The following is a 9,957-nucleotide window of genomic DNA, read 5'->3' on the forward strand; positions in this document are numbered from 1 at the left end:
CGGGGGGGGGGGGGGGACGGTGCATACAGAGGGTACCGTAATGTAGCGTGTAGCGCAGGGGGTCACCTTCACTACAGTAGCAATCTCAATAGGGCTTATTTTTGGGGAGGGCTTATTTTCGGGATAGGTCTTATTATCGGGGAAACATGGTAGGTAGATAGATAGATAGATAGATAGATATCCCCAATCTTTTTTTCACATGATCTGTTGTCTTACAGTTAATTTGTTGTTCTATACAGTACTTGTGTAACAGGTTCTTTTTTCTCTCTCTTTTTTTCGCCGCTTTATTTATTTTTAATTTTCAACATTCATTTCCACAAGATTTTGAGTTACAAGTTTTTCTTGAGTTACAAGTTTTTCTCCCTGTCTTTCTCCTACTGCCACCCCAAAATAGCGAGCCTACTGAATACCCCTTCCACCGATCTGTTCTCTCTTACATCCTCCCCCTCCCCCCCCAACTTTCTAGTAGGTCACGATGGATTTCTATACCCCAGTGCCTATGTAACAGGTTCTTTGAGCTCAAGTTTGGATGTTGCATTTATTCCTCCTAAGTTTTGCCTTAATAGATTTGCTCCATTCTTCTAACTTGTGGAGACAGTTGGATCCTTCCTCTCACATTCAAAGTGCTAAATATCCCTTTTAGCTTTTTTTCATCTGTACAAATATGTCAAATAAAGTATTATCCAAGTCATATACAAAAATTTTGACCAGCATAGAACCAAGAGCAGATAGATCCCTAGGACAGATAGATTCATTCATTCTGTCTATCTATCTCTCTCATCTTTCTTACCCTCTCCCCATTTTCATCTTCTAATTATTACTTTATGGGTCTGGTCATTAAAATAGTTCCCAGTCCAATTAACTGTACCATCATCTAGCCCAGAGGTGTTGGAATGTGACCCACTGGTTGAATTGCATGCAAAATTCCTGAGTAAGTATAGCCTGATAAGATTAAAAATGTAATTGGGAAATATTTAACACAATGAATAAAAATATAATAGAACATAGAAAAGGTTAATATGTGGTTTTCTAAGTCAATATTCAGCCTGTTGAGATCCTTATGTATAGTATAGTGGCCCTGTTTCTATTTGCGTTTGACACCACTGATCTAGCCTTCTCTTTCTTCACATTGTTCACAAGAATTCCATGAAATTGAAATTCAGGTATACTATATATAAAACATATGGCACACATTTCTGACACTGTCAGAAAAGGAAATAAAGTTAGTCTGGTCTTGATGAAGTAATGCTAGTTCAGTGACTACCATTTTTCTTTATAGATGTATACAAACCACTCCTTTAATGATACCTTTTAGGATTTTGCCAGGAATTAAAGTCATGCTCTCCAGCTTGTAAAATATAGTTTTTAGACTCTGTTTTCTTTCCTTTATTAAAAATTAGTATAGAATATGCTTGTCTCTAGTCCTCTGGTACCTCTTCTGTTTGCCACAATATTTCAAAGATCACTGTAATAACAGCAATCATATTCACCATTTCTTCCAATATTCTGAGGCAGGGAGGGGTAAAAGAGAAGAGTTTTGTGGCAGGTGATTTTAATTAATTGAGGACAGCTAGGTGCTCTCTTATTATCTTCTCACTTGTGTTTCAACTCCCTCAATAATTTTTGTTCTGTTCTTCCCAGTCCAAAGATTATCCTCCTTGGCAGAGAAAACAAAAACACAAGAAGATTGAGTAGTTCTACCTACTTTCTGAATTGTTCATTATAATTCTACCTACTCTGAGCAAGTCACATTCTTTGACTTGTCCTCAACATAGCCCAAAATAGAGAATTTTTTTAGTTGTCTTTTTATTCATCACAATAACCCCCCCACACACACACACTCCACCTCCCATTCCCCATTTTATACACCAAAAAACTACAAAGCAGAGTGGTTTGTTCAAGGTCCCATACTTAGGTCCTTTGACTTCAAATTTATATCATGCTTAGATATCTTAATAAGGAAGTCTATTTTTGTGAATAAGTATAGTCCCTCAGGCCATCTAAAAGCCATCCTCCTGTATTCCTCAGCCAGGGTGTATCCTGGGTAGACTAACCACAAAGAGCAGAGACTGCTAGGTTTTCCTCTCAATCTTTCTCACATCTGGTGTAGTGGTGGGAGGAGTGCCCACTACCAGGTGTGGGCACAGTCAGAGGAAACACTGGCAATGAAGCTAGAGCAGAGCTAAATGCTTTCTGGTGTCCTCCACTTACAGCAGAGAGCTTAGGGAACAAGATGGGGAGGTGGAGCAAGAACTGTCCCTTCTAGATCACAAAGGTCAGCTGAACCTTCCTGTCACCTTGGGCGAAAAATACTGCCTAGATTTTCTGATATTCTGACTTTGTCCCTGTATTCTGCAATCCATTCCTCAACAACCTACTCCTTGAGATGTGGGTCCTCCTTTAGCCTATCATGTTCTAAAACAGTGTTTCCCTGGCTATGATTCATCGTGCAAGGGAACGGCAGCAGCTCATTAGTTTGGGGCATAGCTCTGTTCAGAGTTCTAAGGGAAATGTTTACTCAGAGCTCTGAGACAGCAATCACTCAATTTGAATGTGACAAGCTATTTAATACTGGAATGAATAAAGAATACTATATATAAGACTTTTGTGATGTGTATATGAAGAATTAGAGACCTTTTATGTTAATAACTGGGAGAAATGCTGTTCTGTGATATGAGACAAATTTAATTTACCTCATCATAGACAGATGATAAGTATTTAGTTAATAGATAAGCTTAGGTGGGGTTGGTGTTCACAGAGAAGACCCAGTGTATCAACCTAGAAAGATAAAAGGAGGGGGAGACAGAGGGTTCAAAGGACAGATTCCAGAACTGTGTTATCTAAGTTTGAAGCAAGAACTGATGGATTCTTCTGTTGCCTTTGGGGAGTCAGTCCAACTGAACAGTAGAACAGCTTGGTAGTAGAGAATTTGAGAAGTCACCCACTTGAAGGATTGGTGTGAGAGCAAAAGCTCTATTCCACACAGAAGCCATGTTTATGAGAGAGCCTTCATGGATGATTCCTGAGACAAAAAGAGGCACTGAAATTTGAATTGTGAGTTTAAATCCAGAGTTGTGAATGACCCTGAGGATATGGTTTTTCTTCACATATATTTCTTTGTCAGGTTTTTGTAAATGTCCTCCAACTCTCTTCCAGATACTGAGTGCATTGGTGAGAGACTGTAACCCAATGCTGTATGTGGAATATGGTATTCTCGACAAGCTATTCAACTTTTCTGTCCTTTGCTGCTGAGGCTAAACCCCACCCTAGATAGGAGCTGGTTTCCTAGTCTGATAAGATCCCCTCCTGGGAAAGCTTGTATGGGACAAGACACACTGGGCACAATGTAACTGTGAAAAATAGAAGTCTCCAGACCTGAGTTTCTTGCTGCAAGGAGGGAATGAAATTTTAGGGGGTGGTGTGTGTATGCATATGCTCTAGGCAAAATGAATCTGCAAGATGTGGTGGTAGCCATATCCTGACTCAGAGGTGTCAGGAACAGGAGAAGTAAGAAGCCAGTGTCCCACCTTCTCCAAGAAAACTTTCTGATGCTCTTTCAAATTATTGCCTTTCCTCTGCAAATTTTGTTCCCCAAATTTTCCTGTGTATATCTTGTTTGTTCACAGTTGTTGGTATGTTGTCTCCATCATTAGACTATGAGTTCCTTGAGAGCTTTTTGCTGCTCTTCAGTTTTTTAGCCATGTCTGACTCTTCATGAACCAGGGGACTTTATTGACCATGGGGTTTTCTTGGCAAAGATACTGGAGGTGTTTGCCGTTTACTTCTCCAGTGGATTAAGGCAAACAGAGGTTAAGTAATGAACCCAAGGTCACACAGCTAGTAAGTGTCCAATGCCACATTTGAACTTAGGTCTTCCTGACTCCAGGTCTGGTGTTCTAGCCACTGTACTGTCTAGCTACTTTTTCCTTGAAAGCAGAGGCTGTTCCACCCCTTCATATCTGCATCATTTAACACAAGGTAATGAATGCTATTGACTTGACTTGACTTGCTTATGCAGTCACCAGACCAACTGACTCTAGCACCAATATTGAGGAAAAGCCTAAGTCGGTATTAGAGTATCTTCTTATATTGTTAGTCCTCTTTGTTCTAGAATGGCCATAAGAGTATGAAGCACCGCTGAGGTGGAGCATTTATTCTACAAAGAGAAACTGGGACATGGAATTATGGGTGGCCCTGTACTTGGTAGTGGCCTTAGGTCCCTATCCCTGCTCATTTTTGTTTTTTTAATTGGAGTATCATCCTGGGGATTCCTCCTCTAGAGTTCATAACTAAGGAATGTATGGTTTTGCTTACCTGGGTCTGGGACACAAAGGACTCCTGTTTGAGATTCTGTTTATCTTGTCAGTCCCTAGAGAAGAGGAGCAAGTGCTGGGTGTAACTCACCTTTTTTGTTCACATTAGGAAATAACTTCTGACTCAGTCCATGACTGAGCAGTGTGAACTGAAAGCTTTTCCTTTTCTTAAAAAGAGGGCAGTATGCATGGAGAAAGTCCTTGACAACTGCAGGTATAAAAAAAAAGGATAGCTTGACTTACTAGTACTTTAAGGTTTACAAAGTACTTTACATATATTTTCTCAAATGAGAAGTAAACTGTCTGTTGAGCTCCAAGCTTACAAACTTGTACCTAATAGAGGAAAGTAAATATTACTATTTCTTATCTTTTAAAAATATGGGCTCCCTGAGGGACAGGGATTATGTTACTTTTTTTATCTTGTGGATACCATCTGTGTTCTGACAGCACAACATGTAATAAACATTAAATAATGTTAATAATAACTCTTATCCAGTAAAATCTTATGCTGATTCCTTATCATAATATGAAAGTGACCCTGGCTTCTCAAAGATTTTACCAGAATAATAAAAACTGAGACAGGCCCTACAAAGCTGAAAAAGGTTTCCAGTCTGGGTCCAGTTGTGTGTCATTTAGGGACCAAACAAGGTAAGGGCAGAAAGACTTGTTACCAGAAGAGAGGCTACCAAATGATAACCACGTAAGGGAAAGACTTCTGCATTAGGAGTCAAGAGAAATCTGGGTTCAATAGCACCTTTGGTACTATTTTTGTAAATTTATTTATCTCTAAGATAAGGGTAATAATTTCCCTTACATTGCAGGCTTTTGTTGTAAGGCTCAGATGAGAATGATGCATGTAAAATACTTTGCACACTTTAATTCTATATTATAGGTATCATTTACACCAAACTTTAAGGTTTACAAAGCATTTTGGATTATTATCTCATTTGATTCTCACAAGTTGAGGAGATGTGAATCCATTTTAAAGATGAGGAAAATGAAGTGTAGAGACATTAAATGACTAATACAGAGTAACACAGCTATTAGGTGTCTGAGGAAGGATTCAAATTCATCAATAAGTCAGCAGACATATATTAAGCACTTACTTTTGCTAGGCACTGTGCTAAGTGCTGGGAATCCAAATATCAGCAAATAGAAAGTCCTTGCCCTTAAGGAGGTCACATTCTAATATGGAAGACAAAACAGAAAATAAATTCTAGATTTCTTGATGACAGGTCTAGTGCTTTGTCTGCTATGCCAACTAGCTGCCACTCTATAAAAAGAGCCAAGTAGGTTTTGACTGGATGCTATGTGCAGGAGTTATGATTACCTGAACAATTATATGAACTTCTGTATCTCTGTTTACTTGTTCAAACTTTTTCCAGGTTCAAAAGCATTTAGGGGCATGAGTATCTGAGTTTACAAAGATTGTAAACATTCTTTCTCTAATTGGCTTATGTTCCACCTCAGGCTGAGCTGAGGGAAATTTCCTTTCTCCTTTGAGTTAGTTTACCCTTTTTCTTTTCTTTTTTTTGGAGGGCATAAGGCAAGGCAATTGGGGTTAAGTGATTTGCCCAAGGTCACATGGCTAGTAGGTGTTCAGTGTCTGAGGTCAGATTTGAACTCAGGTCCTCCTGACTACAGGGCTGGTGCTCTATTCACTGTGCCACCTAGCCGCCCCAGTTTACCCTTTCTTAATTCAAAAACATGCCATTATAGACTTGGATATAAATCATGATCAGTGGACACATGCCTTACTAAGCATTTTAAGGAACAGGATTCCTCTTATAGGCTATGGTAGCTGCTGATACAAGGCTAAATCTCTTCCCATCCTCTTCACTCTTCCCTCTGGTTGGAGAGGAGATGAGAAGTGAAGTGTTGGATGGGTAAAGAGGAGCTGGGGTTTTGCATGGGTAGTGTTTCAGGAGGCAGAGGGAAGGACGGTAGTGTGAGCTAGATAGTGGTAGAATTTCTCACTACCCTGGGTCTGCTGGCTTGTTTGATCTTACATCTTCTCATCTCTCCCTATTTCTGTGTATTCTCTGACATCTCACAATTTCTTAGCTGCACTTGCTTTCTTCCTTTGTAATGTAGGAACAGTCCCTATTCCTCCTCCATTTCTCCGTGTGACTTTGCTGCCTCTTGTTTACATAGCTTCTTTGCATCTTGACATGTAATTTCTCAAGGGGAGAAAGTTCCTCATGAGGTCCAAAATCCTGTAAACATGGGTAATTCTCAGTAATGGATACATGCTAGGATTCCTGCCCCATTAAATCTCAATGGTAACATTTCTGAGGGAGGAGTCACACAACTTTAGGTAGTACAGAAATTTTTGTGCTAAGCAAAGTACAGGAGAATGAGATCTCTAGCCTCCCTTTTATCTGCTTAGGCCTTTTTGGTTGATTTGCTAGCAACCAAGGGAATTATGGAGGTTGAAAAGTATTTCCCCATTTCAGCTTTACCCAGCTTCTTTGCACTTTTGCTAAGTGAAAGCCCTAAGATAATTTAATGGGGACCTTGTATAGGGACACAGTGAATATTATAGAAGATAAAAGGAATTTTGGGTCATAAATCAATTAGGAATTTAGACCTGCAAGGCTCTGAGTAGCATCAAGGAAAAAAAAGGTGATTTTAAAGATACATAAAAAGAACCAAAGTCTTTTCTTGCTAACTGACTTGGTGTGGCTGGATGGAGACGATAATACCAGATAGTTAAAGATAGTCCTACGGTTAAGTGACAAACATCTCCCCTTATGGGGAAGAAACTTGACCACAGCAGCTGTTTAGTTCAGCATAGAAGCCTTATAAGACACCTTATGACCCTCTATCCTGTCTTTCCCTGGCAGCCAAAAATCTCTGTATAAATGAGAGTTATTATTATTATTATTATCACCATAGGAAGTAATAATTGTCTACCAAGACAAGAGGAAGGTATAGTCTTGTGTTAGTGGAGGGAGCACAAACACTGTCAAAATTGTGCATCATTTGAAATTTTGAAGTAACTTTTACAAACACACATACACATACATTTAAAGTTCTTCCTAATCAAGTTTCCAATTTTCTTACTATCTCTAGCAAAAGTAATGAAAAATTCTTTGCAATGTCAAAATGTAGTTAAGCATTTTTGTCAAAATAGTTTATTGGCATGAAATATGGCAATTTCATACATTTCTGATATCAAGGAATAAAGACATCATCTATAGTAAGCAAAATACTGTCTACATAGACTTTACCCTAAATTATACCAGCAATAGATCACCTACATATAACAATGAAATCTTTAAAAAGATAGAGAAACATAGTGTAATAGTATGTGGTATTCATTTCTTCTGAAATGACATTCCTCAGCATTCAAAATAAAGGTTGCTGGAAAGCAGAAAATTCAGCAATTGAAGAGGTTGCATGGAGCTAACAAAATATGTCAGCACATAGACTCGAGGTCATTACTTGCAGGTGACATAACTAAGATCAAGTTCTCTAGATTTAGTCAAGAAAGAATGAAATTCCCCCTCAAATATTTAAGAGTATGTTTGCAGGAGATTTTTGAGAGTCTGAGGATAATAAATATTTTAACATCAACTGAAGGACAGAATGTGAAATTTACTGATTAAATCTTTGGGATATATGATGTGGAAACACAAAGGAGGTAGAAAATGTAATAAAGGCAACACAAAGAAAAATCACAGAAGTTGGCTTAAGATAACAAAAACACAGCAAACCAAGTCATGTTTATGAACATTCGTAGTCAGTATGAAATAGTGCTAAAGAAAATCTCTAGGATAAAAAATATCATTTTATTTATCCTTTCTTCTAATTCCTAGGAGTTATTTATCATAGAATGGTTATAGCTTCACAGACTCAAAAGTTTTGGTCAGAAACTTTGGCAAAAATAATTTCAAAGATGAGAAGACCTGGGCTTAAGTTGGAGCATTTAATAGAATTTTAAATGTACAGAGCCATCAATTTACAGTCTTGTTAAAAAAAATGTGACTGGGGAATTACCATATCTGTCAAACAATTCCAGTCATGAATAAACAGAGACTAAATCAATGGGAGAAAAGTAGTCAAACTCCTTTCATCGAGATAATCTGATTTTAATAAAAACATTGTGGGCATCTTATTGCAATAGTCTAATGGATCTCATTGAAGTTCATAGTACCTCCAATAATGCAGATCACTGCTTGTCCAAAACTGCTGTCCACCTTGTCCATGTCTTCCCATCAATCTGGCATAGGAGGTCTATTAAGTATTTGGGGGGCCTTCTTCTTGTTTTCATGATAATGGTATGGATGTCAATAGAACAAATTACCTGACTCTCAGTTATTCCTTTCAGTCTCAAGGTAACCAGTTAAACTCCAATACCACCCTAACCCCCATTCACAATTGCTCATTTGTAATGTGTTTCAGTCTGTTCATACCCATTACACAGCTCTCCTTTGCTCTTTGTATGATGTTCAACCTTAGTTCTTCAGAGACTACGTTGTTGTTGTTTAATTGTTTTCAGTAGTCTCCAACTCTTCCTGACCGCATTTGGGGTTTTCTTGGCAAAGATACTAGAGTGGACCACTGTTTCTTTCTCCAGCTCATTTTATAGTTGAGGCACTAAGGCAAATAAGGTTAAGTGACTTGCCCAATGTCACATAGCTCATAAGTGTCTAAGGGCATATTTGAACTCATCTCTTCCTGACTCCAGGCCCAGCACTCTATTCACTGTGCCATCTACCTACCTGTAGTTAGAGGTTTTAGTATTCCAAGAGTCACAACTATAAAATATCACTAGAATGCTAGGATTGGGGATAGAGACCAGACCTGTGATTATATTGATATAGGGAACTCCTGAATGAGAAAACTCCCTTTACCAGTGGAGGTTGACTTACAGCATTAGAATTGTCTCAAGAACAGAGAAGGTATGTAACTAGCATAGGGGCACAAAGCTAGTATGTGTCAGTGGGATTTAAATCAATCAATCATCTCAAAAGTATTTATTAAGTATTACTGTGTGCCAGACATTATGCTAATTGCTGATACGAGCGCAAAGGATTAAACGATACTTACTTTCTATGGGGTTACATTCTAAGGGAGTTGGTTAGTCATTCAGTTGTGTCCAACTCTTTGTGACCCCATGGACCAATGCATGCCAGGTTCTTCTATCTCCACCATCTCTCAAAGTCTGTCCCAGTTAATGTTGGTTGTTTCCATGATACTAACTATCCATCTCATCCTCTGCTATCCCCTTTTCCTTTTGCCTTCTTCAGTCTTTCCCCAAATCAGGATTTTTTTTCTCCCACAGAGTCTCATCTTCTATTATGTGACCAAAGTATTTAAGCTTCAGCTTCAGTAGTTGACCTTCCAATGAATAGCCTGAATTCATTTCTTTAAGTATTGATTTATTTGATCTCCTTGCTCTCCATGGGACTCTCATAGTCTTCTCCAGCACTACAGTTCAAAGGCCTTGGTTCTGCAGTGCTGATCTTTCCTTAAAGTAGACAAATACATATAAAATATATAAATATATTTGCAGCATAAATACAAAGTTAATAACTAAAAATGCATTTGAAGTAGTTAAATACCAGGGAGTATAGGAAAAAAGTCACTAGCTGTTGGGAGGATCAGGAAAGCTGTATGCTAAAGATGCTACTTGATT

This window comes from Petaurus breviceps, unplaced genomic scaffold (genome assembly GCF_028583685.1).
Source record: "Petaurus breviceps papuanus isolate PSGF00001 unplaced genomic scaffold, PetGlider_PUasm1.0 84, whole genome shotgun sequence".
NCBI classification, from domain to species: Eukaryota; Metazoa; Chordata; class Mammalia; order Diprotodontia; family Petauridae; genus Petaurus; species Petaurus breviceps.